This window comes from Cebus imitator, unplaced genomic scaffold (genome assembly GCF_001604975.1).
Source record: "Cebus imitator isolate Cc_AM_T3 unplaced genomic scaffold, Cebus_imitator-1.0 Scaffold12, whole genome shotgun sequence".
Lineage (NCBI taxonomy): Eukaryota > Metazoa > Chordata > Mammalia > Primates > Cebidae > Cebus > Cebus imitator.
In genome coordinates, this window is record NW_016107327.1 from 7,180,612 (window position 1) to 7,190,339 (window position 9,728).

At 40.5% G+C, this 9,728-nt stretch overlaps 1 pseudogene; it reads left to right on the forward strand.

Annotated features, from left to right (window-relative positions):
- Positions 1–5,685, forward strand: part of LOC108281920 — a 23,674-nt pseudogene extending 17,989 nt beyond the window's left edge.
- The last annotated feature ends 4,043 nt before the right edge of the window (positions 5,686–9,728 follow it).

Below are 9,728 nucleotides of genomic sequence, written 5' to 3' on the forward strand. Positions count from 1 at the left end.
AAAAAAAAAAAAAAAAGTATCATAGTATTATAGTGTCTCTTTGCATAACTCGTAGAGAAATTATTTACTTCTATCAAGATGCCTGGTGAAGGTTTGATCTAATGCCAGGAAGCTCCTTGAATTTCCTGGCTCTATCACCTCATCTACTCCTTGTTATCACTTTGCTTTCTCACTGCAGAGGCAAAACATGACCAAGGCAGAAAAATCAACATCAGGATGTCTCCATTTCCTGAGCAAAGCAATTGAAAAGCAGGTGGACCTGTGGCATAGCAGAGCCATAGTTTTTTGGGTTTTTTTTTAAAGAATTATTTTAGACCTGGTGCAGTGGCTCATGCCTGTTATCCCAGCACTTCGAGAGGCCAGGCAGATCGCTTGAGCTCAGGAGTTCAAGACCAGCCTGGCTCTACTCTGTCTCCAAAGGTCTCTTCTTAGTTCAAGAAGAGTGAAGAATGAGGTAAGCCTAACCCTGGCACAGCTGGTGGCCATTTTGCTGGGATGTGAAGAATGGCTTTCTAACCATGAAGTTAACAAAGGTGTCCAAGAGCCAAAAAATAAAGAATAGTCTTGATAACAGTGTTTGAACTCATAGATTCAGCTCTACCCAAAGTCAGATCCACCCTCTTGGATTTCCAAGTTACATGAGCCAATTCATTTCCTTTTATGTCCATGTTAGTTGGATTTTGCTTCTCAGCATTCCTGAATAGCATACCTGATTATTCCCATAGGTACCCAGAAAGAGGGTTTCGTAAGCTAGAAGGCACAGTGGTTTCATGTGGGTGGGTTTTGTACTTTCCTGTTGCTATAACTGAATCCTGCAAAGATGCAAGGTGCTCTTACCCAGATGGTTTTCCCACAGAAATGGACTGAGATTGAAGATCTGCCCACCTCTTAGCCCTTTCTGGTTTTTTTTAATTTCTTTTTTAATTTTTTATTTTCTCATCTCTTTAATAATAACTTTTTACTGCAGAAGACCATTGATTGCCTTCCCCATGCTACATTTGCTAGGTGTTCTGATACAAGTATGATGGGATCACAAACAAGTACAATCTTTCTATACTATGTGGCAGTAGCAACAGGGATCAGAGTCTTTGAAATATCCATACCATTGGGCTTATTCTAAAAATACTAAGAAATCCATTAATATTAATGGATCAGAAGTAAAAATCAATACAGTTGTCTCCACAGATGTTGAAAAGGCATTTGAGGCCAGGTATGGTGGCTCACACCTGTAATCCCAGCACTTTGGGAGGCTGAGATGTGTGGATCACCTGAGGTTAGGAGTTCGAGACCAGACTGGCCAACATGGTAAAACCCCATCTCCACTAAAAATCAATTAGCTGGGCATGGTGCTACGTGCCTGTAATCCCAGCTATATGGGAGGTTGAAGCAGGAGAATCACTTGAATCCAGGAGGCAGAGGTTGCAGTGAGCCAGATTGCACCACTGCAGTCCATCCTGCATGACAGAGTAAGACTCCATCTCAAGAAAAAAAGAAAAGGCATTTGAAAATTTCAATATCTACTTTTAATTTTTTTATCTTACCAAATAGGAAAAGATGGGTAAACTTCCTTAGCATGATAAAATACATCTATCTCAGCCTCCCATCATGCTTGCTGAGAAAAACTATACATATTCTCAATAAAATGAGAAACTAAACAAAGATGCCCATTTTATTAACTCTTATATAACACTATAATGAGGATATCAGCCAATATTACAAAACAAGAAGAAATGAGGCATGAAAATGAGAAAAGAGGCTGGGCACAGTGGCTCACACCTGTAACCCCAGCACTTTGGGAAGCCAAGGTGGGCAGATTGCTTGAGCTCAGGAGTTGGAGACCACCATGGGCAACATGGCAAAACCCCACCTCTACAATAAATACAAAAAAATTAGCCGAGCAAGGTAGTGCACCCCTGTAGTTCCAGCTACTCAACAGACTGAGGTGAGAGGATCACTTGAGCCTGAGAGTCTGAGGCCGCAGTGAGCAGAGATCATGTCACTGCACTCCAGCCTGGGTGACACAATGAGACCATGTCTCCAAAAGAGAGAGAGAGAGAGAGAGAAGAGTTAAAACTGGCATCATTAAAATGATTTAATAGCCTCTCAAGAAATTTCAGCAGTCAACTATTTTAATAATGCAAAGCTATTACTGAAACTAAGGACAAGAATAGTGTGACCAGAAACGAAATTGTTACATAAAATTAATAGTAGCCACCATATATTCACTGTTCAGATGACTGCCAGTCATATTGTAAAATGGAAGAAAAGACTTGATTTGAAATAGATTAAAAAAAAAAAAAAAGATGGGGGGATAATATACCTAGGAGTGAACTTAGCCAGAAGTATGAAAAATCTACATGAAGTACATTTTTAAATGCTACTAAGGGGCAAATAGACAATAAATTAGTGGAAAGACAACCATCTTCTGAAACAAGGAAAACCAAATTACAAAGATGTCATCTCTCCCCAGATTAGTCAGAGAATTTAACACAACTCTAGTGAGCCAGACATGGTGACTCACACCTGTAATCCCAGCACTTTGTGAGGCTGAGGCAGGCGAATCACTTGAGGTCAGGAGTTCGAGACCAGCCCGGCCAACATGGTGAAACCCCATCTCTACTAAAAATGCAAAAAAAAAAAATTGCAGGGCATGGTGGCCGGCACCTGTAGTCTCAGCTACTTGGAAGCTGAGGCAGGAGAATCATTTGAGCCTGAGAGGCAGAGGCTGCAGCGTGCTGAGATCGTACCACTGTTCTACAGCCTGGGTGACAGAATGAAACTATGACTCAAAAAAAAAAAAAAAGCCTCTAGAGAAAACACATATAATCAAGAAAGAAACACAGCCAAAGCCATTCTAATGTTCCTATGCAAAAAATAAGTGGTCAAGGCCATCCAAAAAAATGTGAAGAATTTCTCTGAAAGAAAAAGAGTAATAATGAAAAAGAGCAATGCTGGGTACTGACATCCATTCTAAAGCTAGAATAATTTTAAAGTTCACCACCGTTCATGAAAAAAAAGACCAAAAAACTATAACAGAAAAATTGAGAAATAGACCCAAATACACATGGAATTTAATACATGGGGTTTTGGGGGTTTGTTTTGTTTTTTCGAGATGGAGTTTCACTCTGTCACCCAGGCTAGAATGCAGTGGCACAATCTTGGCTCACTGAAACCTCTGCCTCCCAGATGCAAATGATTCTCGTGCCTCAGCCTCTCGAGTAGCTGGGATTACAGTCACGTGCCACCACGTCCAGCTAATTTTTGTGTTTTTAGTAGAGATGGGGTTTCACCACATTTGTCAGGCTGGTCTTGAATTCCTGACTTCAAGTGATCTGCCTGCCTGGGCCTCCCAAAGTTTCAGGATTACAGGCATCCACCGTGCCCAGCCTCATTTACTATATGTTAATGCTGGCATTTTAAAATAACAGAGAAAGGTAGTTTATACAACAAATGATACTGGTTAGCTATGTGAAAAAAAAATTATCTGTATCCCTATTTCACGTTTTACACAAAAACAAATTTTAGATTGAGCAAAAATTTAAGTGTAAAATATAACCAGTGAAAGTACCAAAGGAAAATAGAAAAATATATTTAAAGTCTCCAAGTGGGAAAAGACTCTCTGTGTATGTGACAAAACTCAGAACCCTAAAAATAAAACTTTTGAAAGATGGAACCATACATATAAAATATTTCTGAATGGCAAAAACACACAAATAAATAACATAAACAATTGAAAAGATAATCCAGGCAAAAAAAAAAAAATTCCAGATGATATCACAACCAAAGTGCTAAAATTTCCTCACTGTGTAAAGAATGCCCTACAAATTAATAAAGAAAAAAACAACCCAAAAGAAGACAGCCTACTTAAGAAATAGTGACTACTAAAAATGCTTGACTTCAATCAAAATAAAAGAAATTAAAATTATAATGAAATAACACTTTAAACTAAACTGGCAAACTTCAATACATTTGGTAATACATTTTGTAGATGGGAGTATAAGAAAACAGGCTCTCTCATCTCATATTACTGATAGAAATATAAACTGATATCTCTATGAAGATAAATTTTGTAATATATATAAAAATGTTAGACATTCATATCTTTTAACTCATTAATTCCATTCCTAAGATCTTATCCTGTGGAAGTGAGATTCACATAGCATGATTCAATACAACGTTGTTAGTTACAGGAAAAAGTCAAGAACAACTAAGTGTCCACCCATAGGAGATATACACTCAAACAGTACACAGCCATTAAAAAGAAAAATGCTAGTCCCAGCTACTCAGGAGGCTGAGGCAGGAGGATCACTTGCACCCAGGAGCTGGGGGCTGTGGTGTGCTATGACCACGTCTTTGAATAGTTACTGCACTCCATCCAGCCTCAGTGACATTAAAAAAAATAAAGCATGTCTTTATGTACTGACACAGAATGAACTGCCAGATACATGTGCTCATAATGCAAAGGATTTCCCTGAAAGGAAAAGCAAGAAACTGAAGCTGGATTCTTGGTGGCTGGAAGGTAGAGTGGGTTTCACTTGGTTTCACTGTATAACCTTACGAATCTTTTGAATTTGCATTTTATGCATGTTTGTATTACTTATTGAAAAGAATTAGGGAGCTTCCTGATAGCGTAACACATGGAGGTTCCTAGAGAGCGGCCCACTCAGGAGGGCTTGGAAGTTCCCAGCACCTTCCCCCCACCTTCCCCTATGCATCTCTTCATCTGTATCCTTTGCAATATCCTTTATAATAAACAGATAAACTTAGGTTTCAAAGATCAGATTTACGACATGTTCAAGTACTTGCCTCCAGCCACGCAAGTAGTCCTCATCAGTGCCACACTGCCTCGAGAAATCCTGGGGTGACTACCAAGCACATGATGGACCCAGCCCACGTCTTGGTGAATTGACTCTGAAAGGCATCAAACAGTTTTTTATGGCAGTAGAAAGAGAAGAGTGGAAATTCGACATTCTGTGTGATCTCTACAAAATGCTAACCATCACTCAGGTGGTCATCTTCCGTAACACCAAAAGGAAAGTTGACTGGCTGATGGAGAAAATGAGAGACACCACTCTCGCCCCATCCTCGATGTACAGAGACACCTCAGAAAGAGCCACAGTCCATTGTGCAGGAGTTCCCACACGGTGCCAGCACAGTGCTCATTTCTACAGATGTCTGGGCCGGGGAGGGTGCCCATTTTTTTTTTTTTGCAGGAAGAGATTAAATTTACATAGCAGCCACTTGGGGTCCAGTCAGAGCTGGGGCAGTGGGGGAATCTATAACCCCGGAGGGCACCCCCCCAGACCCCGCCCCCTGGGAGGCCAGTCCTCACCAACCCTTGGATGGGCTCCCAAGGTTGTGCAGAAGATGCTCCAGTCAAAAGGAGAGAGACATTTGGGAATAAGGCTGTCCCCAAGTCAGGGCAAGTTCATGGCCTGGAGTTGGTTGCCTACATGGTGGCCCAGGGGTCTGATGTCCCTCAGGTGTCTCTCATCTTTTACTATGACCTGCCCAAAACCAGAATTGTACTCTCACACAGAATTGGGAGATGAGGTAAATATGGCCGGAAGGGTAGGGCCATTAGCTTCGTAAAGAATGACCAACATCCGCATCCTGAGAGACATTGAATAGTACTATTCCACTCAGATAGAAGCGATGTCTCTGAACACCATTGATCTGATCTGATCTGATCTGATCTGAAGAAGCAGTCCCACTACAGATGGGGATTGTTTATCTATTCTGGGCTCCTGTTTAGAAATATTTAGCAGCAGCTTCTATTTAGTGGGGTTTATGAGGACTATCTTTTCAAAGCTCCCCACCATACACGCCAGGAAAAGCTCTGGGGAGCCTGCCATGTCTTCTTATCCATATGTAACTAATGCATTGCTCTAAGTCTTTCTCACTAAACATTTAAAACTTCTCCCATAAAAATAATAGGAATTAGAATTATTCAAATTACTAAATTATTTTTAAATAATAAAAATAGAATATCCATACTTCAATGCAGGAAGATTGTTTCTAAGACTCAATTTTAAGAAAATAAACCAAAATACAGAAAGTCCATATATATTCACCACAATGGTTTTTAGTTGTTTTTGTTTTGTATTCACCATGATAGTTTTAGTTGTTTTTGTTTTAATAATGAGGAAGTGGCAACAACATAAATCCCCAATATTAAAGGAATAGTTAAAGAAATAATATTACATGCATGAAATGAAATACTATGCAGCTATCAAAAACTATGTTTATGGGTTGGGCACAGTGGCTCACACCTGTAATCTCAGCACTTTGGGAGGCCAAGGCGGGCAGATCACGAGGTCAAGAGATCGAGACCATCCTGGCCAACATGGTGAAATCCATCTCTACTAAAAATACAAAAATTAGCCAGGTGTGTTGGCGGATGCCTGTAGTCCCAGCTACTCGGGAGCCTGAGGCAGGAGAACTGCTTGAACCCGGGAGGCGGAGGTGGCAGTGAGCCGAGACCGTGCCACCGCACTCCAGCCTGGCAGCAGAGCGAGACGCTGTCTCAAAAAAAAAACCCAAAAAACTATGTTTATGAAGAGCTTTTAACAACCTGGGGATGTGGTTATGTGATAAAATTTAGTTTAAAAAAATCAAGGCAGATAATTTTATATGCTATGATCTCAAGTACACAAAAAGCACATAGAAAGCATGTTAAAATGTTAATAATTATCTCAGTGCAGTGGGATTCCAGGGCATCTCTTTTCCTCTGTACTTTTTCATAGTTTTCAGTTTTCCCAAGATGTGGGTGTGTTTTTACTATAATATCAAATGTTTAATAACAATTAAAATCTGGATGCTCTTGCTCACAAACCCTGGATCCCTTATCTACTAATGATTGACTCAGAGAAACATCTCTGTAGGGCTTCATCATACATTGCACACACAGTGGTTTTCTGTCTTCTAATAAGACTCTACCAGAAGTGATTTCATTTCATCTCACTCTGAGTGCTGGAAAGATTGGTACCCACCTTTTCCTCATCATGCCCTCTGCATGGGACTGCAAGTCCAGCAGTGTAACAGTTTCAGGAGTCAATCTGCTGGGATACATATCCCAATTCCATCATTTTCGACTTCATCTCTCTGGGCCTCCCTGGGGAGGCAGGAGGTCCCCCATGGAATGTCGCTGCATGGATTAAATGAGATCCTTTGTGTCACATGCACAGCTCACAGTCTGGGACACAGTCAATCCTGAAGAAATATCAGGTATTTTGCACAAGAGAATCTGCTTTTCAATTTAAGACTGTGACTTCAAAACAGGGAGAGAAACTATCCTAATACACCTTCTCCAGCAGCGTCTCTGCCTGTGTTTTTGCCCCGCAGTTTGAGATGCTGTCCTATGGCTTGAGGTTTGGTTTACATTAATTCCTCCTTTACTCTGCTGCTGGGATATCCTGCAGCCTTTGAAGCCCACACCAGCAGGAAGCCTTGGGGACTTTACAGACTTTGTGCTGATGCTCCAGGATGGCTGTCTTTCCTAGAGAAGAGGGAATGAACTGGGAGAAGCAGGAGGTCAGAGAAAGCACCAACAGGCTTCCAGAAGATTTATGTATAACTCCTAAAAAACCAGGATGATGGTTGGACTTCTTTAAGAAGAGAAAGAATTCAAGCATTCACATTGAATAGAAGTAGACTGATTTCATGGCTAAACTCAAACAAGTTTGGAGCCCAGATATTGATTCTGAACAGCATTCTCCACTAAAAGGAACTAAGGCTCCTTGAAGAAAATCTGATTCCAGGACTTAGGCAGAGAAAGTAAAAGATGTGCCTGGAATATTTTCTTGTGCCAGAAAATAAGGAGGCTCTCAATGATGAGGACATGCCAAAAGAACACAGAGACCAATTTGAAGGGACTCCCCCGGCCAAATCTGGGACAATTTGAGCATCAAAATAAATAATGATAATAATGGATGAAAACTCTTTAAATAAAATAAAACTCTAAAAATATACTGATGAGAGAGAAAAGGCCCTTCTTTTAAATAATAGAAGGCCAACTAATAAATACAGAAGGAATGATGGAGTTATAAAAGCATCAATGATGCAAAAAAAAAATAGTGGTCATAGTTTGAAGAAAAATAGCACATTTATAAGATCTCAAGATGTCTACCAACAAATGTCTAATTAATTATAAAGGGAAGAGTTGGGTGCTGTGGCTCTCACCTGCAATTCCAGCTACTTGGGAGGCCAAGGTGGGAGGATCACTTGAGTTCAGAAGTTCAAGGCTATAGTGAGTTATAATCATGCCACTGCATTCCAGCCTGGGCAAGAGACAAGCAAGACCCCAACCCTATAAAGAAAAAATAATAATTTATAATATGAATAACGGGAAAAACCATAGGTTTAGAGTGGGAAAACCTTATCCAAGTTATCAAAGTCATCACTACTAATGAGACATCCTCTACCAAACTATCGGGCTCATTACTGGAAATAGCCTGATACGATGCATAGAGAAGCATATTACTTCTCTGGTTCTTCTGCCAAAAACGCACGACTTGGATATAATCAGACAAAATGTTCATACGGAAGAATATTCTACAAACTAGCTGGCCTGTCACCTTCAAAAATATCAACGCAGAGAAGACAAAGAAAGGATAGGGAATTTTTCCTGAATAAAGACAACCTAAGAAACAAAATAATTATACGTAGCATGTGATGCTGTATTAGATCTTAGGCCAAAAAAAAACATAGCTATAATTTTGAGATACCTTACTGACTGGAACAACAGATGAAATTTGAATACAAATAGTGAATTCAACAATAACACTGTATCAATGTTCAATTTCTTCACTTTGATCATTGTTTTGTGCCTAAGTAAGCCAATGCCCATCTCAAGTATTCTGGGGTAAAGGGACATGGTGACTGTAACTTACTCTCAATAGTTTAGAAATTTCATTTTCATATAGAGAGCGAGAGAGAGAGGAGGGACAATATAAAGCAAATGGAGAAATATACAAATAATTGATAAATCTATATTTAAAATGACATGGGAATTTCTTCTACTATTGTTACTACTTTTCTGCAAGTCAAAATTAAAAGATTAAAGAAAAACAAACCAGGGGAGTTGGGGAGTCAGTGGGTTCTGTGACATCAAAGACAAATGGGATTCACTGAATGCTCCCTCCCTCTTCCTAGCCCCATATGCACACACACGTGCACAGTAAAGCAAAAAGCTAGATTCTTTATCCTTGGCTTCTGCATGGAAAACTGTGATCATCTTTACTTCCCAGCCACCTCAGGAGAGATGAGAATTAAAACTCTTCCAATGGAAATATACTTTCAACTTGAGGCTCTCTTCCTCCTTCTCAATTAAGGAGTACTTTGAGAAACAACTGATAATTTAGAGCCTTAAACGCTAAAGTGAGTTCTCTCACCTTACCCCTTTCCTTAAAGAAGGTGGAGAGAGAAGAGACGTATTTTGGTGAAGTTTGCAATTCTCCCCAGCAGGAGGTACCATGGCAGCAGGCATGCACTGCCCCTGGGGGGAAGCCCTAAGACGGTGGCTGCAGGAGGGCATTTGGCGTGGGAGTGTTCAAAAGGGGTGGAGTGAAAATCCTGCATAGCAGACTTTAGGAAGAGATGTTGGGTCCTGGTGGCGATGGCAGCATGGAACAGGAGCAGCCCATTCCCACACCTGAAGCACATCCCAGAGCTGTGGAGCCACCAGCAATGGAACAGACGAGACCATCACCAGAGTGAATGGGTGACTG